This window comes from Protopterus annectens, chromosome 9.part0, assembly GCF_019279795.1.
Source record: "Protopterus annectens isolate FY-2018-M chromosome 9.part0, PAN1.0, whole genome shotgun sequence".
Classification (NCBI taxonomy): Eukaryota; Metazoa; Chordata; order Ceratodontiformes; family Protopteridae; genus Protopterus; species Protopterus annectens.
The window spans coordinates 1,537,250,503-1,537,278,393 of record NC_056743.1 but is presented as its reverse complement, the minus strand read 5'-3'; the positions used below and the strand labels follow the sequence as shown (position 1 = coordinate 1,537,278,393).

At 38.7% G+C, this 27,891-nt stretch overlaps 1 protein-coding gene across 2 annotated transcripts in view; it reads right to left on the bottom strand.

Moving 5' to 3' along the window:
* Positions 1 to 27,019, bottom strand: part of PPP1R18 (protein phosphatase 1 regulatory subunit 18) — a 463,018-nt gene extending 435,999 nt beyond the window's left edge. The window contains exon 1 of one of the 2 annotated variants that reach the window (XM_044084492.1): positions 26,289 to 27,019. The gene's annotated coding sequence lies outside the window, so the exon portion shown is untranslated. Of the gene's footprint in view, positions 1 to 22,104; positions 22,423 to 26,288 lie in introns of those variants that run through there. The other variant, XM_044084491.1, reaches the window with a different exon arrangement.
* Between the last annotated feature and the right edge of the window lie 872 nt (positions 27,020 to 27,891).

The window sequence follows — 27,891 nt, the reverse complement described above, 5'->3', positions numbered from 1 at the left end:
CATTCTTATGAAAGTGGATGATAAATGGTAAAGATATGAAAAACAATGAAAGAAATGCATTCTTATGAAAGTGGATGATAAATGATAACAAAGATATGAAAACCCATTTTCAGAGCTAAAAAAAAAAGATTAGGCAAGTGGAAGGCATTTTTTTTCATGCAAGCTTAGGAGTACTTTCAAAGAAGTGTCTGAGTTAATGCAGTATTACCCTAGGGAAGTTACCGAAATCCTCAGCTTTCAAATTGGTCACAGCTCTCCACTGTCCAAAATGGGATCTGACAAACAACATGCTGAGTAAATAGTTCTTGCAGTCCAGACAGTGATATGGCTTGCTTTGTACCGTACTTTGGACATGGTTGGACAGGGTCCAATGATCAGTCTGTTAACCCATATTACAAACAAATGTGAAATGAGCTCACAATGCCTGATGTATCTAAATGGGTTCCAGGATTCAGCACCCTGTCTGTCTCAATCAGACTTCAGGGACTACAGCTAAGAAGCCTCTTTTACTTTAGCAGCCCTCCATCTCCATAATGATGGTGTTTTCCATAGTTTACAAAAAGGTCTGCTCCTGTTACTGACAGGTCTCTGGCTTATGTTCTTAGTATAACCCTCATGATGCCCACCTTCTCTTGGGCTGCAAAATTGCTTCTGCAGTTCTCATACCCAAATGATATAACCCAGAGATGGAGTAGAACTGCCTCAGTATTATCCTCACATGCATATTTTATCAACATTTTGTGAAAGTCTGTAAGCAAGCAACTCACTAAGCATAAATATAAGCAGCTGGCAGGTGTCCGGTAAGACTTGTTAACTGGATGTGAATGACTACTACTCTGTAACCTACCTTACAGGTACTATTATCATGAGGACAAAATAGAGGCTTCTTGCTCACTGACACATGAAAGACAACTCCACAGACCATATCCTGCTGCTGGGTAAAATTACAAGATGTGTACTTCTCTGAACAGGCTTCGGATTGGTTTAGGATCACTGACACAAACAATTATTTTGTCCCAGTTGCAGAGAGCACTGTCCCTCATCTTGGTTGCACCACAAACAGACAGCTCCTGGACATCTTGCTGCCCTCCATGTCATTGGAAGTACTACTGAATGAAAAAAAAATATTCAAAACACCTATCAATAATTTCACTATTTTTTCCTTGTGAGTGTGTGTGTGTATGTCTAGATGTATTTGAACGGTAGCAGAACTAGGACAGAACCAGGCGGAACTCCTGTATTTAGAGTTCCCATTTTGGATAGTAAATTGTTGGCAAAGCTTTGAAATGGGTCTGCATTTTAAATTAAGTATAACATTTTCACCAAAATTGAGTTGTTGGCATTTTTGGAGTAGAAGGCTATGTTTTACTGTCTCAAACTATGTGTCATATCTACACAGACTCCTGCAGTAAAGAGGCTGTTATTTGCAACTATAAATGATACTAGAATCAGTGATGGCAAACCTATGACACACTTGTCATGCCATGACATTTTGGGTGACATGCCAGCGACCACCAACACTCAAGTTACCAAAGACGCTGCTTTTGCATCCGTTGCTCATGTGAAGTGCACTGAATTGTTTTGTGCCAGGAGCTTTTGACATGCCAAACCCAAAAGGTTCACCATCACTGTTAGATGCTGCTAGTAATGTAGTGTGTGTACTAAAGGAATTCATAAAACCATGCTATTTATCTCACAGCAGCCCAGAGTTACTGACATTTTTATAGAATTCCTGACAGATTCGTTTTTCAAACATTTTAATGCTGGGAAGGAAGTCAGAGTGGTCTGTAATCCTTCCGTTGTATGAGCAAGTGAATCTTAGGTAGATGAATAATGACAGAGTGCTTGAACGTAGGAGGAACTACAGGAGAGGTTAAACATACTTTTCAGTGGTTTTGCAGTTTTTGCTGCTAACATTTTCAGGAAATTGGATGTAGCATGCTGAGGAGGACAACTGCATTTAGTTTACTTATTAAGACCTTAGTTTGTTTTACAGTAATTGCAGTGAAGTGAAAACTGGCAGCACAATTAGCTAAGGGATGCAGATTTGGGAAAAGTAATGTTTGGTGAGGTTGAGAAGGAAAGGAGTTGGTAATGTTATGTATGTTTGAAAGTAGTTTCAGAAATCATCAGCAAAGGACTTGTAAGATTTGTTATTGTGTTTTATAGTGGTGTCACGTCACCTGTTAGATTTTTTAATTCCTTCCAGAATAGTTCAGATTGAAAGGAGACAGCATTTTGCTTTTGTCTGAAGTATAAGGCTTTTGTGCTATTAGTGAGTATGCTAGCTGACTTTCTAAGTGAAAGGTATTGCTGATGGAGGTTTGATTTGGAGAGGTCTTGTTTCCAAACTTTCCACACATTTCCCTTACTTTGATACTGTGTTTAATTTCATTTTAAAGCCAGGGGCATTTTGTCCTCTGAGTTACCTCTGAGTAATGGGAAAGAAGGATTCCTGAATATTTGAAAGGACATTAATCTAGTGTGACTGGGATTTTCTTGGGAGTACACAGCAATCCAGTCTATACTGCTGAGGTATTTGTCAAGTAGTTCCTGACAGTTATGTGGAAAGGGTCTACCAGTACTTATGTTTTGGGGAAATTTTTTTCAGTTTGAAAAGGCCATATGGAAATTAGTGGAAAGTGATCACTTAAGGATTAAGGAGAAGTGGAAGGGCAACCATCCAGTGGTGTGAATATGTGCTCTAGATGACTGCCACTGTTAAATTGACACCCTGACCCCATGTGGAAAAATAGGAAAAGGGGTTGTGGATGGATGGTCTATATGGATACATCTTAGCTTTATGTTTGTTACTATAAAGGCAATTGTTGTGCGATTACCAGTTAAGATATGTAGTCTAGTTAGTTGTTATATTAGTTGATCTAGCCCCTGCCTGTTTAGCATTTTATAGTTTTGGTCCAGCTTGACCATTGGAATTGAGATTAAAAATTGCCTAAGATGATATGTTTCCCACAAATATACATAAAACAGTATCATTTATTGTGCTTTGAATAATGTTGGTAGAAGAGGGTGGTGGAATGCACAAGACACCTGTAAAGAGATTTAGATGGTTACTTAAAGTTATGTGACTTTGTATCCAATTGGAGTTTTTGTAGTCCTGAAAAGAAGAGGAATTGTGGTTTACAATTCTGAGTGAGTGGTTTTGTTTAATTAGAAGTGTAGTGCTTCCTTCACATCTAGGCCTGTTATTTTGGAGGATGCTATGAATGTTGAAGAGACAGAAATCATCTTTTGCCCAACTTTCAGTTAGGGCAATAATTAGAACAGATCCAATCCTCTAACAGAGCACATTTGCTGTTTTATGCTACAAGGATAGAGAATTATTGTTTTGGACGAGTGTATTATTGCTTACTTGCACAGAGGGGATAGGGCTGTTGTGGTTTGTTGGTGGACCAGGGATGAGCTGAACATTACAGGCAAGTTGGACCATTTGTGTAAGGTAGAATAGCCTAAAAGTGAGACTTTTCATTTTCTTTGTGAGGATTTGGTCTTAGTGAGACTATAGCATTGCAGATTATATTGTTTTCTAGGCAGGTAATGCAAGTTAAATAATTTAAATACTCCTTATATACCTATTGTAATCCAAGATTTAGTTTGGATTGTTTTGGGAGTAGTCTTGCTAGGAAAGATGACAGTTTGGTAAGACGCTTTCAAGAATCTTGCACCCTGTACTTGAAACCTATTCTGCAATGAGTTAAGAACTATTTGAAGTTATTCCTATTTTAAGTAAGCCATCAGCATCAACAGATAATGAAACTCTACACAGCTATAATAGCCTTCCTGTTGGATCCCTACTGAAATGCTGGCACTCAAAATGCCAAGTGACAACAAGCTGGAAAAAAAAAAACAAAAGATCAAAGACACAGGAAAACAGTGAACCTTGAAAACTGCTTATCTCCTTTAAACTTCTTTTTGCAAGGGGCGCAAACCCTCACCCCGAACTTATATATACCAACTCTGAGACCACCATACCTCGGAGAAAAGGGAATATGCTAAGAAATGGCATCTCAGACTTAGTATATGGAAGCCTGTTCTCTCAGCCATTCAGTCTCCGTGTTTCGGGACTCGCTCTACTGGGTCCTGACATTTCAAATGGTTACCAGTGCTGTTGCTATCACAGTGTCTCCATTACCATGATGTCATCATAATGCATAATATTGTCCCGATTCAGATATCTTGATCCCTTTACAAGCTCCTTAAGAGTTAGTCCAGACCTTTATTCAAACAAGATGTTAGTGTAGCTCCTCAAAATCCATTTTCATTTGGGGGGGGGGGGCTGCTCAGTATACATATCAAGGAAATGATTCTTCCTCCCTCTATATTCTGTAAACAAACCTTGTGAACACCAACCACAATATATTTGTAACACACACCAGTATATTTGCAACAACCTATTTTTCAGCTGTTAAGAGATTAGAAAGGTAGAGGATCCAGAGGTTTTCATTAATGACTTAACAGCAGTGGAAAAGCATGTTAATGAAGAGGACAGCCTCAGGGCTTTCTTTTGTTTAGAAGATAATGAAATCTATACACGACAGAAACTCGGTGCAGAGTGGAATTTATACCCTACAAATCCCAGGGTACATTTCTTTCAATTGAGCATGCTCAGTGGGACAGCGATGGCAGGGATTACTTCAGTGTTAGGCTTATGAAAACAAACAATTGGGAATTGGACCTCCTTCATATAAAAATGGAGAAAAAAGGGACAGCACAGTTTACAATAGTTAGCACTGTAGCTGAGTTCTCCAGTTTGATTCCTGGCTAGGATGCCTTGTGTTCAGAGTCTGGATGATCTGTTTTGAGTTTGCACAGGTTTTTGCAAGAGTCTCTAATGTCTTTCCTCATTCCAAAAGTGCTCAATTCTCTCAAATGTCCATCATTTTGCCTCATTTTGGCACTGTCCCTCATTAAAATTTTTAAGAATTACAGTCAGTCACTATTGCCAGACATTAGAGTTTCATATTTCTTACTGTTCTAAAAAATATATGTCAGTACAGTTATTCTACTAACTTTCTAAGTGAATAGAATAATGTTTAAAACATGTCCCTGCTTTTGGGCCTTTGTCCTTCTTCTGTTCTTGGCTTTGTTCAGAATTCCTCAGCTGAGAAGTAGAGAAGTATTGCATTCTGTAAGTGTGATTGTGTTCTGTAATAAACTGGAGTCTCATTCAGGATTTGGTTTCCTGCCCTATGTCTGCATCTGGCCAATAAAGGCTTCATCTTCCAGCAACTCATAACTGAACAATAAAATAGGTACTGGAAATGGGTGAACAAATGAAACTCTGCACACAGCATACTTGTGTGTTACACAACACCATTTATGCCAATTAGAGCTAAAAATGAAGGCAATGCATTACTTACCTGCAGCAGTACCCACTCATGACACCTGTACATGTTACACATTGGGAGTCTCCTGTTGTATCCTGCTCATTGTAAACAATGTACCAAACATGCAGCAGCACCCACTCATGACACCTGTACATGTTACACATTGGGAGTCTCCTGTTGTATCCTGCTCATTGTAAACTATGTACCAAACATGCAGCACCCACTCATGACATCTGTACATGTTACACATTGGGAGTCTCCCATTGTATCCTGCTCATTGTAAACTATGTACCAAACATGCAGCAGCACCCACTCATGACACCTGTACATTATCCTGCTCATTGTAAACCATATACCAAACATGCAGCACCCACTCATGACACCTGCACATGTTACACATTGGGAGTCTCCCATTGTATCCTGCTCATTGTAAACCATGTACCAAACATGCAGCAGCACCCACTCATGACACCTGTACTTGCTACACATTGGGAGTCTCCTGTTGTATCCTGCTCATTGTAAACCATGTACAAAATCTGCAGCAGCACCCACTCATGACACCTGTACTTGCTACACATTGGGAGTCTCCTGTTGTACCTGCTCATTGTAAACCATGTACAAAATCTGCAGCAGTACCCACTCATGACACCTGTACTTGCTACACATTGGGAGTCTCCTGTTGTATCCTGCTCATTGTAAACCATGTACCAAATCTGCAGCAGTACCCACTTGTGACACCTGTACATGCTACACACTGAGAGTATCCTGCTCATTGTAAACCATGTACCAAACATGCAGCACCCACTCATGACACCTGTACTTGCTACACATTGGGAGTCTCCTGTTGTACCTGCTCATTGTAAACCATGTACCAAACATGCAGCACCCACCATGACACTTGCACATGTTACACATTGGGAGTCTCCCATTGTATCCTGCTCATTGTAAACCATGTACCAAACATGCAGCAGCACCCACTCATGACACCTGTACTTGCTACACATTGGGAGTCTCCTGTTGTATCCTGCTCATTGTAAACCATGTACGAAATCTGCAGCAGTACCCACTCATGACACCTGTACTTGCTACACATTGGGAGTCTCCTGTTGTATCCTGCTCATTGTAAACCATGTACCAAATCTGCAGCAGTACCCACTTGTGACACCTGTACATGCTACACACTGAGTCTCCTGTTGTATCCTGCTCATTGTAAACCATGTATCAAACATGCAGCAGCACCCACTCACGACACCTGTACATGTTAGACATTGGGAGTCTCCTGTTGTACCTGCTCATTGTAAACCATGTACCAAACATGCAGCAGCACCCACTCACGACACCTGTACATGTTACACATTGGGAGTATCCTGCTCATTGTAAACCATGTACCAAACATGCAGCACCCACTCATGACACCTGTACTTGCTACACACTGGGAGTCTCCTGTTGTACCTGCTCATTGTAAACCATGTACCAAACATGCAGCAGCACCCACTCATGACACCTGTACATGTTACACATTGAGAGTCTCCTGTTGTATCCTGCTCATTGTAAACCATGTATCAAACATGCAGCAGCACCCACTCATGACACCTGTACATGCTGCACATTGGGAGTCTCCTGTTGTATCCTGCTCATTGTAAACCATGTACCAAATCTGCAACAGTACCCACTCGTGACACCTGTGCATGCTGCACATTGAGAGTTTCCTGTTGTACCTGCTCATTGTAAACCATGTACCAAACATGCAGCACCCACTCATGACACCTGTACATGCTACACACTGGGAGTCTCCTGTTGTACCTGCTAATTGTAAACTATGTACCAAACATGCAGCAGCACCCACTCATGACACCTGTACATGTTACACATTGGGAGTCTCCCCTTATATCCTGCTCATTGTAAACTATGTACCAAACATGCAGCAGCACCCACTCATGACACAGAAGTTACATTACTTCATAAAAAATGCTTGTGTCATTAATATTTTTAGAAGTACACACATTTACCTGACAGTATGCCCCTCCAGAGGCCTGCATGGGGCTTGCTGCATTAACTTATACACTGTGACTAACTGGAGGTGTTGCAGGCTACAAACTCAGACAGGACAGTCTAGAGCAACGTTTCTACACGTGTGCAGGGATATTCAGCCCTGTAATGCTAAAGTAGGTACTTTCCAGTTTGGAAATGTACGGTTTTGGTGACAGATGTGAAGACCATTCTCTCTTAACAAGGGAAGGCAGAGGAATACAATCCTAACCTGCTGCATGCAGCTGGATTTTAGATAATATATAATTTGTTAACAGGGTAAGTGGGGTGATTAATGGACCCTTATTAGCCATGACTTGGTACACAATGACAAGGGTAAATACAGCATCCATATAAACAACTTACCACAACCAGTTAACAAGCATGTTTCTGGGAGGAAACCCCAGGGCAGAGAGAAAACTTAAGCAGACACAAGGACATGATGCAGACTTCACACAGGCAGGGATATGATCTGATGACTGAGGAGATGAAATACAGAAATATTACCACTGAAGGACCTGCTGCCCAGCATTAATCAATACAAAAAAGCTCACGTTAATACACCTGCTTGATATAATAGCATTTGTTGTATTTTTCTTTATAAATACTTGCATGTGCACTATATATACACATGTAAAATAAATACCTACTTTATAAAAGCAACTGCCTCATTACTTAACAAAAATACTACTCCTCAGAAGAAATAACTAAGTAATCCATCGTCTGAGTACTAGCTGATGAATCAGCTGCATATTTCATTTGAATGTTAATAAACAGATCAGTTAAAGAAACCTATGCACCTTTACTGTGAAAACAATTATACATAATACACCCAAGTAATGGATGAGCCTCACATCACCTCTCCAACTATAGACCAGTAACCATTTAATGGCCTATCTAAAATTCCTGAAATATGCCACTACATATAAATTCTAGGCCATCTAATCATATACAATTTACTTTCTCATACTCAAAACGGATTTTGACCTGGTCACTGTAAAGAAACTATACAAGTCCTGAACAAAGACTATAATCATATAGCAGTATATATTTCTTTTATTACACACACACATCCATATATGTGTGTATATATATGGGTCTATGACAACCGATCAAAAAGTAATTTCCGCGAACGGCAAATAGATCGAAAATGTCATTAATCGAAATATTTTTTTTTGGAGGGGGGGGGCTGTACCTCCCCCACTAAATATATATTCCAACTCTGAGATCGCACTACAGTGAGGAAAGGGCAAATTTTCCAATCTTCACTGTACCACGATCTCACAACACCACTTTCGAATAATGGCATTTTCGATCTATATCCCGTTCACGGAAATTACTTTTCGATCAGTAGTCATAGACCCGTATATATAACTTGTGCTGTATGATTTGTGCTTGCATAATATATATTATATATATATATATATATATATATATATATATATATATATATATATTCATATGTGTGTGTGTATATGTGTGCTCATATGTTAAATATACACATGTGCGAGCACACATACACACAAAAAATGAGATCACAATAAATCATTTCAAAACTTTTCCCACCTTTAATGTGACCTAGAACCTGTACAATTCAATTGAAAAACAAACAAATCTGTTAGGGGAAAAAATATAAAAAAATAAAAAATGTACAATAAGCTGGTTGCATAAGTGTGCACACCCTTAAACTAATACTTTGTTAAAGCACATTTTGATTTAATTACAGCATTCAGTCTTGTGTAGGAGTCTATCAGCATGGCACATCTTGACTTGGCAATATTTGCCAACTCTTCCTTGCAATAGCACTCCAAATGTGTCAGATTGCGAGGGCATCTCTTGTGCACAGCCCTCTTCAGGTCACCTCACAGAATTTCTATTGGATTTAGGTCTGGGCTTTGGCTGGGCCATTCCAAAACTTTAAGTTTCTTTTGGTGAGGCCATTCTTTTGTTGACTTGGATGTATACTTGGGGTCATTGTCACATTGAAAGGTGAAATTCCTCTTCATCTTCAGCTTTCTAGCAGTCACCTGAAGGTTTTGGGCCAAAAGTGACTGGTATTTGGAACTGTTCATAATTCCCTCCACCTTGATTAAAGCCCTAGTTCCAGCTGAAGAAAAGCTACCCAAAGCATGACACTGGCACCACCATGCTTCACCATGTGGATGGTGTTCTTTTGGTAATGTGAAGTGTTGTTTTTGCACCAAACGTACCTTTTGGAATTGTGGCCAAAAAGTTCAACCATGGTCTCATCAAACCATAACACATTTTCCCACATGCTTTTGGGAGACTATGTATTGTTTTGCAAATTTTAGCCAGGCCTGGATGTTTTTCTGTGTAAGAAAAGGCTTCCGTCTTGCACCCCTACCCCATAGTCCAAACATATGGGGAATATGGGAGATTGTTGTCACATGTAGTACACAACCAGTACTTGCCAGAAATTCCTGCAGCTCCTTCAGTGTTGCTGTAGGTCTCTTGGCAGTCTCCCTGACCAGTTTTCGTCTTGTCTTTTCATCAGTTTTGGAGAGATGTCCAGCTCTTTGCAACGTCACCATTGTCCCATATTTTCTCCACATTTTAATGACTGTCTTCACTGTGTTCCGTGGTATATCCAGTGCTGTGGAAATTTTTTTGTACCCTTCTCCTGACTGATACCTTTCAACAATGAGATCCGTTTGATGCCTTGTAAACTCTCTGCAAACCATGGCTTTTGCTGTTGCAGGCAACTGAGTAAATGTCAGGAAAATCCTACTAGGACAACTAAACTTTATTTGGGGTTAATCAGAGTCTCTTTAATTGATGGCAGGTGTTTACCCAAAAAGACTGAATGCTGTAATTAAATCAAAAGGTGCTTCAACAAAGTATTAGTTTAAGGGTGTGCACACTTATGCAACCAGCTTATTGTATGTTATTTTTTATATTTTTTCCCCTAACACATTTGCTTGTTTTTCAATTGAATTGTACAGGTTATGGGTCACATTAAAGGTGGGAAAAGTTTGGAAATGATTTATTGTGGTCTCATTTTTTAATATTACAAAAACCTGGCATTTTAACAGGGGTGTGTACACTTTTTTATATCCAGTGTGTGTGTGTGTGTGTATATTTATTTATTTTATTTTACATTTGTTAACCGGGATGGTCCGACTGGACAAGGTCCATTTACAGCGGAGGCCTGGGGAGAAAAGCTCCACTTAATTAAGACAAACAAATAATGACATTATACATAATGTAAAACATTGTTATACTAGTAGTATTTTGTGAAAAAAGAAACAGTAAAATAATTCTTATCAGCAATATTTACATGTGTACATTCTGTTTGTTGTAAAAAATACGGACAGAGATCACAACAAAGTTACTGTTTGTCAAGGGATACCATTTGTAACAACCATGCTTGCTGAGGGCCTAGAATGGGAGTTAACAGATTTTAGGATTATGTAACACATAATACATGCACACACACACATTTTTTATAAATATATATATATATATATATATATATATATATATTTATACTAGTTTTCCATGGTTAATGTTATTACAAAGTTGATCTGATGAAGTCTAGCTGGTGGACAAAACCGCTTCCGGTGACTAAGCGTGTTTGAGATGGTTTCTTTAGTACTTCCATAGAAGAGGAATTAACAGTTGAAGTGTTGGACTGTTTATTAATTTTGCTTAATAATGTAATGTTTAAATGTTTTTATTTTTCATTTTTCATAAATAACAAGAAAATGAACTCAGTCCTCTGCCTCAATGCAATTTTTTTTAACAAAATGAGTTGCAGTATTAAACAAAGCTAAATGTGCAACTGAACTAAAATGTCCTAACCACAATGCCTGAGCAAATGCGCTCCAGAAATCTATTAGAATATGACATTAATAGAACATCCCTGGAATTCAGAGAATTCACTCCACCCAATCTAATTAGCCAATGTAGGCTGGTCAGTGAGCATGACAGAGAGGAATTCTGATTCAGAGAGAAGGTAACGCTGGAATAAGAAAGACCTTGTTAGTAGTAGCTCATTAGCACGTCTCCCAATCAAACACTGTGTAGTCAGATTTGACAAAGCTAATACTCTCCCTAGCAGCCCATGCTTCATATTAGCAAAGACATCTCTATACAAAACACACACACACACAAATATATGTGTAGTCAGATTTGACAAAGCTAATACTCTCCCTAGCAGCCCATGCTTCATATTAGCAAAGACATCTCTATACAAAACACACACACAAATATAATATATATATATATATATATATATATATATATATTCATCCTAATTCATGCCTCTATAGATTTGTGCATGTACGTCTGCACATGTGCATAATGACCCACCCCTACCCCCACGGCTCCAAAGCCATAGTACTTGCCTGCATCACTAGTACTCCCACAGGAATGAGAAGGTGACCTGCTTTTTCTGACAGCATCCATTTTTCATCCTAGAGTAGAAGTTTATTTGGTGGAGCAATATTCTGAATCATTCCTCAGTCAAGTAATTCCAGACTTGTGAATATATCCAGGCACATGGTTAACCAGAACTGGCAATTGCCCCAACTGCTGTATCAGCAGGCATGAGTTGCTGCCCATGGGACCATTTTCCCAGCTAAGGTACCCGCAAGAGGAAAGCCTCAGAAGTTGAGTGGTCTAAGAAACTGAAATACTTAGAGCAATGCAGAAACCCTCATCTTAAGTGTGCTAAGCCTTTCTGAATCCTGGGCATAGCTCTCAACCTCTTTGCACAAGAAATCTGGACAAAAATAAAAAATAATGTTGGGGGGGGGGGGGCAAAGCCTAAAAAATAGGGACAGATTTTACATATTGCTTTACAAACTTGGACAATTACTAGAATAACAGGTTTTGCATTAACATGCATTTTCTGAAGGACAGGTTGGCTGAAAACTCAAATGTGTGATTGTTTAGTGGTTTTATTCCTCAGTGATTTACCAGAAAATAACAAACTTTATGAGAAACAGACCAAAAAATATGAGGCAAAAACCTGGACAGCCTGCAAAAATCTGGATATCGGAGAGGTATAATAAGATCTCACTGTTATCCTGCATCTTCAGAGACAGCTGGTTCTTTTTAAATATCTCTCCCATTTTATACAGACCGAGGTATATTCTATGAAGGTGTGGTATTTTTGGTACAGTGGTAGCGTTGTTGTCTCACAGCAAAAGTTTCTCCTGTTTGATTCTCGGCTGGAGTGCCTTCTATGTGGAGTCTGCATGTCCTCCTCATGGTCGAGTGGCCTACGAAAGACATGCGTGAATGGGCATGCCTTCGCTGAAGGTTGGGCATTGGGCTGGCAACTCGGCACCATAAAAATCGACTGCCAATTATTAGCAGACCGGAGTTCCGCTGTGGCAACCCATAACCGGGAAAAGCCGAAAAGAAACAAAACTAACATTAATGACTTGTGTATTTCACTGAATGTTGGATAATTAGGTTGCTTTATAAAGTTGCAATAACATTTTGGTATGACTGACCAGTATAATACTACTTTATATTAATTCAGATAAAACAAAATTTGAAGATTCTTTACTTATTAACATTGATTTAATATACTTTAAAAATGCTGAAAATTTCTTAAATTCCAATTCCATCATATTATGCAATATAGTAGTTATTAACTGTCTGACACTAAGCTTGTAACAAGTCATTCATATTTAAATTACATTTGCATAAAATTCCATCTGTTGAAAGAATTGTTCTTCCTTTTAAGCAACTGAAACAAACCATTAAACCACTTTGTCCCAGTTTCATCACTTCATTACCAGGATCATTTTTTTATGAGGTTTGAATATTTGAGCGTGTGTATGTGTGTGCAGTTAGTTGTTTTTTTCTGTCATTGTGAATGGTGTTCAGTCACAGTGAACAGAATGCTGATGAATAATGGATGACTTACAGAGGGGTAACAATGATTGATGATACACAAAGTGGTGATAAATGAAAAAAACTATTATCTGTCTCAAACAAATGATTTAATCGTACTCGATTTATCACTACTGGTTGCATGGTTACATATGTAAATATAAATGTGCATACTTGTATGTGTGTGTGTGTGTGTGTGTGTGTGTGGTTACATATGTAAATATAAATGTGCATACTTGTATGTGTGTGTGTGTGTGTGTGTGTGTGTATGTATGTGTCTATGTGTGTGTGTGTGTACACATACACACGCACACAGATACACTCATACATACAAACGTATGTATGCAAACCTTCCCAAATATTACACGCATTAATCTATAAATATACACATGTACATATGTATACATAACATAAAAAATATACACACATAAGTACCTGACTTGTACAGCTGTGCAGATGAACAGCTAGACTAATGGTTGATCACTAAGATCAAAGCCAATGCCAAATTTTCAGCTGTAATATTATGGTTTGTAGTTTGACAGGGCATGCTAGATTTAGTGCAAATTAAATGCAAAGTCAATATACAAAACATATAACGACATTAACAAAAACTAAATATGTAGCTAGTGTAAATGAGTTGCTTCCTTGTTAAAGAGCTACTTCCAGAAGTCCAGGGTTTGATTCCTTTATCCTCTATTGGCCTATTATATGACTCCATCATCATCAACCCCCTTTTCTACATGGGGTCAGGGTGTTGTGTCAACAGCTATCATCCCTCTCTATTCAGTGCCATTCTCCTACCTTCACTGACTCTGAACAAAGTCACTTAATTACACAGTATCCCTGGGCTAATTGTTGGATCCGTGCTCTAATCCAGTTACCAGAAGCATATAAATAAATAAAAAAAAACACCAATAGATCCATTCGTGCAACTTAAAAAAAAAACAGTATCTAAAGTTCATTCCCTTACTGTTTTACATATCAGATTTATTTACCTGCATGGCAAAATACTTGAGCCATATATTACAATTCTGGGATGACATCTCTATCAGGTGACAGCATATTTTGAAAATAAGAAAAATGTAGCATTTTAAAAGCTGCAGTAATTAGTGGTAGACAATAAAAAAAAAGTCTTTCAGCTTTTCCTGGTTAGGGATCGCCACAGCAGAACTCCAGTCCGCTCGTGATTGGCAGTGGATTTTTACGGTGCCGAGTTGCCAGCCCGACGCCCAATCTTCAAAGAAGGCACACCCATTCACGGTCACACCTACCTGCATGTCTTTAGCGTCACTTGACCAGGGGAGGACATGCAGACTCCACACAGAAAGTGCTCCAGCTGGGAATCGAACGGGAGAGCCTCTTGCTGTGAGGCGACAATGCTAACTGCTGCACTACCGCAGCCTAGTGGTAGACAATACAGATCAAATATTAATGCTCTGGCAAAAATATTTACTGCAGACATGTCTTTCTTTTTTTCCCTAAAAAAGTAAGGTTTGGATATGTGATCAACTGTAGTGTGTAGTAGAGATAATAGTAGTGAAAGGGCTGATCATGTATGTTTGCTAGCATTTTGCAGGATGTTTAAATTGTTCATAATATATGCTTCAGGTAACCTTAATACTTTTGTAGAGGAAGGTAAGTGCCACCCCATATGTAGGGCTGTTACCCCCACTCATCTTTTATATTCTGGTTCTACAGCCACACAACTTTATGGAAAAACGAAAACTCAAAAAGTCTTCTCACAGAACTGCTCAAAGTTAGAATATTTATCTAATAAGAATTGAAAGTTGCAGGGCAGCCTGCACCGTATCATGACTCTCTATTAAATGCAGGCACTTGGAACATAAGTGCTGACATACTGGGTGAAAAAAATGAAACCAGAGGAGAAGAGAGAATGCTAAACATTGCTCTTCTCCTTTAAACTTCTTTTTTATGGGGAGCTTGCCCCTTGCACCCCCAATGTTGGGGTCAAGCCTCCCACACCCTGCAAACTTATATACACTAATTCTGAGACTACCATACCTCAGAGTTAAGGGAATATTCAGAGAAATGGCCATCTGTAAGACATTTGCTTGCCCCTTGTACCCCCAATATTGGGGTCAAGCCTCCCACACCCTCCAAACTTATATATACTAATTCTGATATTACCATACCTCAGAGTAAAGGGAATATTCCAAGAAATGGCCATCTGTAAGACATTTTTTTGGCCATTCAGTCTCAGCATTATTGGACTTGTTGATGTGGGTCCTGATGTTTCAGTTACCCTGTAACTGTTGTTGGATATTTACTCCACTTCATGACATCATATGTTTTTGAATATGCTGAAGAGTGTATACTTTCAGGTTTCTTTCAGCATTTTTTATTAGTATTTTGAAGTTTCAGGATTTTTCTGCAGTTTTTGTGACTTTTTTTGTGTTTGGCAATATGAATGTGGCCAGTCATTCACCAGTAAAAACTTCACCATCTGCCTTGGTCAGATGGACCCCTACAGCATGGCTATAATAAAATTTATAGAGATATAAAATTGCATGACTGTGTAATACTTCTGTGGGTCCAAATCCAATATGTGTATGCAAACAATGCCATAACATTTTAAAAGATAAATGAAATTATTTACTAGAAACACTATTTTAAGGCAGTCAAGTTTTTTCATTTTAACTACCATAATCCTTATCATTTTGCTGTACATACTGAAAGATGCTACTCTGTTAGGGGCAAGACTCATCCTTTCATCTTTTCATTAAACAAAAGACTTGTATTGTTTCTTTATCTGTAATCCTCTCCCAAGACACATTAAGTTTTTTACTATGCTCAGGCAAACAGTTGTTTATGTACTCTATTGCCCTTACATACATTAAGTACTTTAGGGTAATGGAGCACAGTACCATAACATACCTACCACATCACGCCATACCATACAAGTATATGATTAATCCACTGACAAACTTTTAGCTCTCTGTAACTTGGCTTCAAATTCTAAATTCAGAAAGGAGGGATATTACCAGCTATGTAGTCACTTTTTAAGATGCAAATGGACTTATTTTCTCTCTCAGATGCTATGACAATATTTTCCATTCATCTTAATGGGTGAAACTTGCTATTAGACCTTTTTCTGAAACAGTTTGGCTTGTACAACAAGGTTTGTTTATGACAAACTGTACTATTATTTGTCACTGTTCTAGAATCTGACCAGCAATTACTTTTTGTGGCATTTCTTCATTTCAGAAAGGAGTGAAAATTCCTAAAGTAAAAAAAAAGCCTTACAATGAAATTTAGATAAGGGTGCTCCTATGCCTAGTTCTTCACTACAGACAGATTTTTAGTATATCATACGAACATTAAACATATATACATAAACTCTCCAACTAATAATCCAATGAATAATAACAATAAACAGCTACTACAAAAAGACAGAGTCCTCACAGAGTCAAGAAGAAAGTTTACTATATTTATTTTATTTTATTTACTGACATTTGTTAACTAGGTTAGTCCATCTGGGTGAGAAACCCTTTTTTGGTGGAGACCCGAGGAGAAAAGCTCCAGTTACAGACAGTTAAATAATACAAAACATTCAAATTCCATGATACAGAAAATAATTAAGGTACATCAGAATTAGAGATATATACATACTAGTAATAAGATTTTTTTTTCTTGTTAGGGTATGTATTGCAATACAACTTTCAAAGTAATATATACAATTAATGAAGTGATGGAGAAGTATGTGTGATGTAAACGTATAAATGAAGAGATTCTCAACATAACACATTGGGTGTCCCAAAGCACACCCTGCACAACACCCTGCACATTACTGCGATTAAAGACAATTAATAAATAAGACCCTTAAAACATATATAAACATTCACTAAAACCCAAAGTTGTTTGTAAGGTAGTACAGCTAGAAGTTGCATTCCTCCCAGCAGAGGGCAATACTGTACCTCACATATTCTACTGGACTTGTGTCTTGTATATAAAGTCATGTTGTACTTAAATGGCCCCCGTCAATGGATCTTGTACGTTTGTTTTCCAATTATCTTATTAGCTTCATGAGGCCAAAGAAAGAGAGAAGACTAATGTTAATTAAGGCAGCTAGAAGAGAATTCTACTAAGTGATCTAATCACAAATGGAAACAGAGACAAGGAAACATTGTCATTTTGGCTGGCCATGACAGTATTTAGCATCTTTTCAATAAGCAGCAGTCAAAATGGATGGAAGTGATTACAGTTCGCATGCTGCAGATGGGGATTAATACTGCCAGTGCCGAATGACTGTAAATAGCAGGGAACTAATTAATCATAACCAAGTCAAGGTCCTTGTTATTTATATGAAATGAAGCCTGTTTGAGTTTCATTGGACACATGTGTCTGGAATTGATTAACCAAGATGTGTAGTTTACCAGTTTATGGGCAGTCTACGTGGATCAAGTGAACCTAATACATTGTTTCTCTCAGTTTTAATTAGTTTGCAAATATGGCTGAAAGGGGAACAGATAAGCCAAACATAAGACATCTGATCATTAGCAGGGTGAAAGAAAACAGGTCCACAGTTTTATTTTTATGGTACTGGAGTGATTCCACACACACACACACACACACACACACACACACACACACACACACACACACACTAGGTACTGTATGCATGACTGTTTTTTCTTGTATACAATATAATTAAATTGTCTGCCAATCAGAGCACTGTAAACAGAGAGAGAAAGCTGCATCGGGATCATATATCCCACTTATTCACTACAAGTACTTATTACCTGGATTAGATCCACTGAGCCACAGGATCAGACCAAAACTCCTATGGACATAATTTGTATATCTGCATCTAAGAAAATCACTGAAGGAATTCATAAAGTAATGAGATGAACTTTCTACAAAGTTTTAACAAACTAAAAATAAGTTTAACATTAGGAAACTAGCGAGTGTGAGAGTGGCTGAACTTGGCAAAATAGAACACATTTTGGAAAAATAAAAATGATAACTTAAGGTTGATCTGAGAAAGTGTTTCTCAAAGAGTAGTTAGTAGATGCAAAGATTAGTTTCCCCACAGATGGTAAGATAATACATGGCAGCATGAGAAAAAGGGGAACACAAAAGAAAATAAAGATTCACTAATTGAAGGGATTAATTGGCATGGTACTAAAAAAAAAAAAAAGGAAAATTAGCCCTATTTGCAGATGATATTATTTTGTATTTGAGCAATCCAGAAAAGGATATTTCAATATTGTGCAACAGTTTTTTTTCATGGTATAAAACAAGCAAAGATAAAACAAAAGCTACAGTGGTAAACTATGGAACTGGATTCCCCTCCAATACTCTATTCAAATGTAAGTAACTTGGACAAATGGATGGGTAACTGCAAATTTAAACCTGGTTTAGCTCCAACAGCGCTTGTGGACAGGGGAAGCATGTAAGTTACCAACATACACCTGTGTGGTCTGTCTTTACAGATTTATATTGCAAAATACAAGGGCTGATAATTACCGCAGGAATGCAGGGATAGGCTTCTTAGGATCATCACAAATAAATAGACTAGTAAGTACCTGTGAACCTATGGAAGACTGGCATAAATTAGAGTGCATGGGCAGCTTGTTGTAATGGGAAAGTATACAGCAGATACTAGGTCGGTCCAAGCTGTCCTCACCATCTTAACATTCTTTGCTTCTATTTGCTGCCATCTCACTTTCAATATTTTTGGGGAATGTTCAGTTCACGTTATGAAAACTGCCACAGTATACATGCAGCGATCAGTGTTCTATACACTGACACCTTCCTATCACTTAATTATATGGCTGTCCCTTCACACATTAGTGTATGTGACATCTCTCTGTGAACCGTTGTCCTTCTGAGCTAAAGAGCTGCCATTCTAAATGTGAACCGTTGCCCTTCTGAGCTAAAGAGCAGCCATTGTAAATGAAGGCTGTACTTTTAGTTCACTGCTCGATCAGTCCTGCAGCAGAGTTCAGGATGGCATTAGGTGCTTGTCAAGCTACTATCCCATAAGTCAGTGGCAAGTTGCAAATGATGACAATACAATTATCAATTTATTTACTTAAGATGGAGTGATATGGAATCCTTTTCAGTCTTATCCCAGGCCACAGGCACAATGGATGATAAAACAGACATACATAATATATGGACGTGACTTCCCTACAACTAATGTGTAGATAATTCTGGCAGCATAGTGACAAGGATGACACTGTAAGAATAAAATATAAAGCCTATAACAGAATAGAATAGAATACAAAAGCACAACATTCTAAACAAGATATTTCAACTTTTCTAGGTAAACTACACTGTAGAGAGGTAAACGTGATTTAAGTGATGGCACTGTGTGTCTTACAAGTTACATGAGGCAGAAGTGCGTTAGTTGTCAGGGCATAAAACATTACCCACTGTCCTACAAGCAGGTGCATTGACAGTTCCCAAAAAGACATCCTAAATCACTTATTTACTAAAAGATGGATAAAAAAAACAGCTTATTAAGAATTTCAGTGGGGAGTGAATAATAGTGAACTGTGGCAGTTCTAAGAGTCCCTTTAAAAAGTTTTAATCCCATGGGTGGGATGGGGCTGTAAGAGTAGATGCACCGTCACTGCTGTTCCTTTAAAGAGAATGGCATAATCCTTATCGACATCAGTTTTGTTAGTATTCCAAACAAATGAGTAAAACAGTACATACATAATTCTGCCTGAGGTTGAGCTTACTGGCTGTCACTGTACTTTGTGCACAATAAGGCAGTAATGTTCTGTGGAATAAAATACACAAAGTATTACAGGAAGAGACTCACCAGTCAACAGGGATAATACACAAATCATGCGATTTTGGAGCTATGTTCATCATATAAAACAGATGCATATGAGATCATTAACATCACGTTTATCTACATTTTTAGGAATTACTATCCCTCCTGGGCAAGCTCATATTTATATATGATGAACACTCATTAAAAATGACACCCACAAGGAGTGTTAAACTCATGGTGTCTGCCCATGCTTCTTATAACACCTATGGACTATTAAACTGGCTACTGAAGTTCCCTTTTAAGCTGATATGGTAGCCTCACCCCTGTGTATTCAACCTTAATATTTCGAGTGGTACTCTTGTACATCCACAACTTTTCTGGGAATACCACAACTCTCAATATTTTTTTTTTTTATGAAGGGACACATTAATTTCATAGTTACGTTTTATAATTACAACACTGTTTTTTCATTTACTGGTTTTTCATTTACAAAGAGATTATAGAATGCATTTTGCAAAAACGATGGTGACCAAATCTCTCAGCCTCTCAGCACAAGAAATTCATACAAAGCCTAAAATAATGGGGGTACAAAAACCCAAAGACGGACAGATTTTAGATATTGCACTTAGAAACTTGGAATGTTAGTAAAATAACAGGATTTGTGTTAGCATACATTTTCTGAAGGATATGAAGACTGAAACTCAAATGTATGTTTTTAATCACTGACTTCAATTCTCAGTAAATTGCTTGAAAACCACAAATTTTATGAGTTACAGTCCAAAAATACAAGGCAAAAATCTGGACATTCTGTGAAAATCTGGACACTTGAGAGGTATGATGGTGACATGCAGGTTAACAGTAGAGTTAAGGGAGCTTACTATGGTTGGAAGATGCACAGCAGTCAGTAGGTCTTATTTATACACTCACATAAAGACTTAAAAATAAATAAATAATATCCATGATGCCTAATTTAGAAGATCTGTTTTGACTTGGTTAATGTTAAAATGACAAGAGCTAGAACTGAAGTGTCTAGGGTTGAAATACGGGTGTACCAAAATTAGTCATCTCATCAGACCTCCCCCAAGCTACATCCACAAAATAAGGGTCACATATATTACTCCTTCACTTTTAAAAGATTTGGAAGGATTAGAAGGCACACCTCAGGGTCAAAAATAAACTGCTTTACCATGTCACTGGACTGTAACGGTGGCAATGATCTGATGAGGCCTTAAAAGTTCACAGGTGGCATCATCCAGAGAAAAATCTTACCTAATTAGGCAAGCATTTTAATGGGACAGAGAAGGAACATGTAACAGTGACAATATCAGTTCTGCAACAGAGAATGCAGATTCTCCTGGAATAAGTGACATAAATGGGAGAAAAGAAAGAACCACATTCCTGGAAGTTTCCCTTTGTAAGTAATGCAAGAACAGTGAAATTAACAGTTGGATTTCAATTCAAAAAGATACTCACAATACAGGGATATATTAAACATTGTTTTGTAGATTCCTTTTTAAGTAGTGCAGTATGCATGGCAATCTGCTTTGGTGGCAGATTATAATGCACTGCTCACAACATTTTGTGTTAGAAAAAAAATTGCACTAATACACTTGAAAGTGTTCCTGGTCGTTGGAGTGAAAGGAAGATCCATTACGCATGCATGACATTACATTCATATCAATAGGCAAGGGAATTCATGAGTGTAAACAAAGCAGACGAACATCTACAGATTTACTATACAAAATGTGTAATTATCTCCGACATAACAAAGCATGCAGATAGACGTCTAATAAACTGCATATCTAGATACGTGTATGCTCTATCATAAATAATTTCTTACGGTTCTGTTTATGCAACCCCATCCTGTGAGGAAGCGATCGTAAATAGACTACCAATGAAATCCGGCTGCACCACGTAGCACCGTGATTCACAAATCACTTAGTGACACTGCTGAAACACACACTGCTTTCAGGCTTACTATTCCATTGAGCTGTGGGTGAGGGAGCGCAGTATCAAATTAATAATAAGAACCTACCGGTGTGCGCGCATTACAATCACTCCACGGGCACTGGGGAGCACTGCTCCTACATAACAACAGTGAATCATACTCACCCCTCAGCACAGCAATCGGTTCTAAACCCGACTAGATGGGATGAGGGTACCTGCGCTCAGTACCCACCCCGACATATAACACCACTGACACAACACATTTACTGGGATCTCATAAATTCCTTGCAGCTGGGAACTTTCGATTGTGACAGCACTTAAGTAATTCCTTCTGGTAAGATGCCCAAGTCAGTACTGGAAGAGATGCTCTGGCTTAGTTCCTTACATCCCAGCGACGGCAGCACAACAAGGGAACTGCTTCTTGTCTTCCAAGTCACCAGATGTCGGCGGCCCAGTACTGCGTCTGAATAAAGCAATTAACCGTAATCCTGCCAGCGAGGATGATGATGGAAACAATCTCGGCGGCTATTGATGCCGGGCCTGTAGACTCCAGCCGGCAGTCAGTGACCGGCTTGGTTGTAGGGTGCAGACGTGCGCCCTACCTCCTGCCAAACACTATGGATGTTGGTGCCAATTCCTTTGTGGAGAAGGCAATGCCAGAGGAAATTAGCCCGCCGCTGCCGCCGGTCGGGCTCCTGCTCTGTGTCCGTCTCAAATTCCGAACAATATCAAGTAGGAGGAGCTCGGGCTGAGCCACCCAGTGCCGCTCTTCGGGGATTCCGGGGCTCCTCCAATAGTACTTACCTATGAGAGACACTCTCCATACCGTCAGGGACCCAGAAGACATTGAACTAAGAAGGAAATACAGCAGGTGAAGACAAGCTCATGAGAGGCTGCCAGAAAGTAGGCAATATACTTATTTAAAGTTTATGACCAGTTATATCTAATGCTAGATGACAGTAACCATTAGCCTTCACAGTAGATGCATGTACACAGAGCCAGACAGAAAGTTTGGGGTAAACATATAACACTTAGCAACATTGAAAAAACTTGATAAATTGTGATAGTGTTAATAAACTACATGAAACTTTACGTAACATTAAATACCTCCCTACTATAAAATTGTATACTGTATTTAGAGTATACACACATTGTCTTAATGGACTCTGACAGGTGCTGAATGAGTCTTGGCATAGGGTGGGACAACTACAGTGGGGGGGGGGTTCAGGTGCTGAATGAGTCTTGGCATAGGGTGGGACAACTACACTGGGGGGGGGGGTTCAAGCAGGGCCAAACTGTCCTACCCATTAGATAAGTTATGAGTCTTATTTAACATTTATTTACCTGGTAAGAGGGCTGGTCTGAGCACATTTTTCAGCCATGACCCTGACCAATTAAGTGTAAACAAAGTAGAAGAGAGACATATTACAACAATATACATTTGATGTAAATGGTTTACAAGTACAAACAAGGCCAGCTGTAACAAATAGTTCACATGAAAACATTTTGTACAAGTGTGCATAAAACACTATCATTGATTAATGAAGGAATTTGTTAATCACAGTAAATATAAAAATAACGGTTATAGTCTGAATTTTTCAATGGTTGGACAGTTTCTGTTAGAGAATGATAGATTATCCCACCTTAGGACCTACTGTATAGAAGCTATGGAATTAAGTTTCTTGGAAATAGAGGGGTCTTTGTCAAAATGAGACCAAAACCCACAAGGCATATTCATGATAGCAATGCCAAGGATTGCATAGTGAAGTACACGTTGAGCGTTTTGTAAAGGAGGGTAAGAAGATCAGTGTTCAGAAGGGGGTAGCAACCTGCAATGTTTGAATGAATAAATAGTGGTGTTCTGGGAGTGGCATAAGAAAATGTATCAACAAATTCTCTTGGATAATGAGGCTTATTAAACCTGACAGGGGTGGAAATTAAACATGGATTTACCTCCAAATGGCAAGAATTGATTTCTTTAACCTCATCCTGCTCAACTCCCATTCCTAGCAAGTATTCATTTAATAACATGCTAAAAATGTTGCATTTTAGTAGGTATGGGTGCCACAGTGTTTAGGTACTGAGCATGCAGAACTGTGTAAATTACAGTTCCACAAAAAATACTGATGCTTGACCCATTTAGAGTGAAAAGAGAAGCAAACAAAAGAAATGCGTGGAATAAAAGAGGCAAACAGATACCGATGGTAGCTCACTACTTAGTATAAACCAAGGGATACATGCTTTCATGTCAAAAGTCACACTGTATACAGACTTCGTCAGATCTAAAAAATGTATTCCTGTCAATACTTACACAAAAACATTGTCACATGACTAGATGAAATAATTATTACAACTTAAAAAACTTTGTTCAGCTGCTTGAGAATGTCATTTGTTGTTACAGAATCTGCCAGGAGTTGCGAGATCTGACTTTGCAAATGACCCAGGAACTATATAATTTTAACATCCTCCTGGATTATTCTTTTTCCCCAAGATGCTGACTGGCTATATGGGATTACACACCTCACTACATGGCATAATAAAGGTCTATTTTTTATTTTTATTGTGTTTATTATGTTTTTTTTAGTCTACATATAAGTGAAATGGACTGAAAAGTCCTTTTTTTCTGTCAAAACCAGTTACAATAAAGTGCTATGAAGGGACACATTAATTTCATAGTTACGTTTTATAATTACAACACTGTTTTTTCATTTACTGGTTTTTCATTTACAAAGAGATTATAGAATGCATTTTGCAAAAACGATGGTGACCAAATCTCTCAGCCTCTCAGCACAAGAAATTCATACAAAGCCTAAAATAATGGGGGTACAAAAACCCAAAGACGGACAGATTTTAGATATTGCACTTAGAAACTTGGAATGTTAGTAAAATAACAGGATTTGTGTTAGCATACATTTTCTGAAGGATATGAAGACTGAAACTCAAATGTATGTTTTTAATCACTGACTTCAATTCTCAGTAAATTGCTTGAAAACCACAAATTTTATGAGTTACAGTCCAAAAATACAAGGCAAAAATCTGGACATTCTGTGAAAATCTGGACACTTGAGAGGTATGATGGTGACATGCAGGTTAACAGTAGAGTTAAGGGAGCTTACTATGGTTGGAAGATGCACAGCAGTCAGTAGGTCTTATTTATACACTCACATAAAGACTTAAAAATAAATAAATAATATCCATGATGCCTAATTTAGAAGATCTGTTTTGACTTGGTTAATGTTAAAATGACAAGAGCTAGAACTGAAGTGTCTAGGGTTGAAATACGGGTGTACCAAAATTAGTCATCTCATCAGACCTCCCCCAAGCTACATCCACAAAATAAGGGTCACATATATTACTCCTTCACTTTTAAAAGATTTGGAAGGATTAGAAGGCACACCTCAGGGTCAAAAATAAACTGCTTTACCATGTCACTGGACTGTAACGGTGGCAATGATCTGATGAGGCCTTAAAGTTCACAGGTGGCATCATCCAGAGAAAAATCTTACCTAATTAGGCAAGCATTTTAATGGGACAGAGAAGGAACATGTAACAGTGACAATATCAGTTCTGCAACAGAGAATGCAGATTCTCCTGGAATAAGTGACATAAATGGGAGAAAAGAAAGAACCACATTCCTGGAAGTTTCCCTTTGTAAGTAATGCAAGAACAGTGAAATTAACAGTTGGATTTCAATTCAAAAAGATACTCACAATACAGGGATATATTAAACATTGTTTTGTAGATTCCTTTTTAAGTAGTGCAGTATGCATGGCAATCTGCTTTGGTGGCAGATTATAATGCACTGCTCACAACATTTTGTGTTAGAAAAAAAATTGCACTAATACACTTGAAAGTGTTCCTGGTCGTTGGAGTGAAAGGAAGATCCATTACGCATGCATGACATTACATTCATATCAATAGGCAAGGGAATTCATGAGTGTAAACAAAGCAGACGAACATCTACAGATTTACTATACAAAATGTGTAATTATCTCCGACATAACAAAGCATGCAGATAGACGTCTAATAAACTGCATATCTAGATACGTGTATGCTCTATCATAAATAATTTCTTACGGTTCTGTTTATGCAACCCCATCCTGTGAGGAAGCGATCGTAAATAGACTACCAATGAAATCCGGCTGCACCACGTAGCACCGTGATTCACAAATCACTTAGTGACACTGCTGAAACACACACTGCTTTCAGGCTTACTATTCCATTGAGCTGTGGGTGAGGGAGCGCAGTATCAAATTAATAATAAGAACCTACCGGTGTGCGCGCATTACAATCACTCCACGGGCACTGGGGAGCACTGCTCCTACATAACAACAGTGAATCATACTCACCCCTCAGCACAGCAATCGGTTCTAAACCCGACTAGATGGGATGAGGGTACCCTGCGCTCAGTACCCACCCCGACATATAACACCACTGACACAACACATTTACTGGGATCTCATAAATTCCTTGCAGCTGGGAACTTTCGATTGTGACAGCACTTAAGTAATTCCTTCTGGTAAGATGCCCAAGTCAGTACTGGAAGAGATGCTCTGGCTTAGTTCCTTACATCCCAGCGACGGCAGCACAACAAGGGAACTGCTTCTTGTCTTCCAAGTCACCAGATGTCGGCGGCCCAGTACTGCGTCTGAATAAAGCAATTAACCGTAATCCCTGCCAGCGAGGATGATGATGGAAACAATCTCGGCGGCTATTGATGCCGGGCCTGTAGACTCCAGCCGGCAGTCAGTGACCGGCTTGGTTGTAGGGTGCAGACGTGCGCCCTACCTCCTGCCAAACACTATGGATGTTGGTGCCAATTCCTTTGTGGAGAAGGCAATGCCAGAGGAAATTAGCCCGCCGCTGCCGCCGGTCGGGCTCCTGCTCTGTGTCCGTCTCAAATTCCGAACAATATCAAGTAGGAGGAGCTCGGAGCTGAGCCACCCAGTGCCGCTCTTCGGGGATTCCGGGGCTCCTCCAAGAGGAGCGCTGCGTTTTTTGCAGGGGAGGGTAGTGCTGTTACCTGAGAGTCATCGTTAGCAGTCCACAGGGAGGACAGCTTAACAGGGAAGCGGTACAAAAAAGAACAAGGATGAGCAAGAATTAAAAAAAAAAATCTTAAAGGAAAAACCGCTTCCAAGAAACAAGATGGGAGGAGAACAGAGCAAGAGGCTGGATTGAAATTATCTGACAGTGGAGAGGTTAACCCTTTGGTAACTGTTGTAAGCAGCGGTAGGAGCCTATTCCACAGTGACAGAAGGAGATACATTTTAATATATTCAGTCTTATCTTTATTTCTTACATACCAGGATAGTAGTACTGGGAATGTAAAATGTAACTATCCAGGCAGCAAGTCAAAATTTGATCGTTAAATAAGCAGGAAGTGAAACTGCTATTCTTAAAACAGCGGCTCTAATAGCAACTGACGTTGACGGGAATCTTACTTGAGTTGCAAATCAGTTCCAGTCGTGGTTCCTCTTCAAGTCCGCACCTGCAATATAAAAATGTATTTTTTATCATTAATTTCGCATACTTCCCAAGCTTGCCGAAAACACCCTGCTCTACCATTCTCTCTTGGCAGTCTTGGTGTCTGCCCTATCAATTAACTGCTCTCCCCAACCAGCACACACTTAACAAAGCTTCCATTTTTACCACGTGTTATCTGATATAAAATCAATTCCCCACATATGTACAGTTTATTATTTGTCTTTGTTAGGTCCATGCCCTGGACTTACTAGTCAAATACCTTTAAATGACGGTTCCACCAAACAAGGTTTTTTTAAAAAGTGTTTTTTTTTTCTTTCCGTTAGTCCATCCCTAGGACTACCTAATTCAAAGAAAGGATGATGTAAACACTGCTTTTGCTCTTTTCTGTCTGGATGTTCCTGTAGCTTCTCGTCCTATATACAGGCAGTTTGAATAGAGGAGTCAATTTATTACCTTAAAAATAAA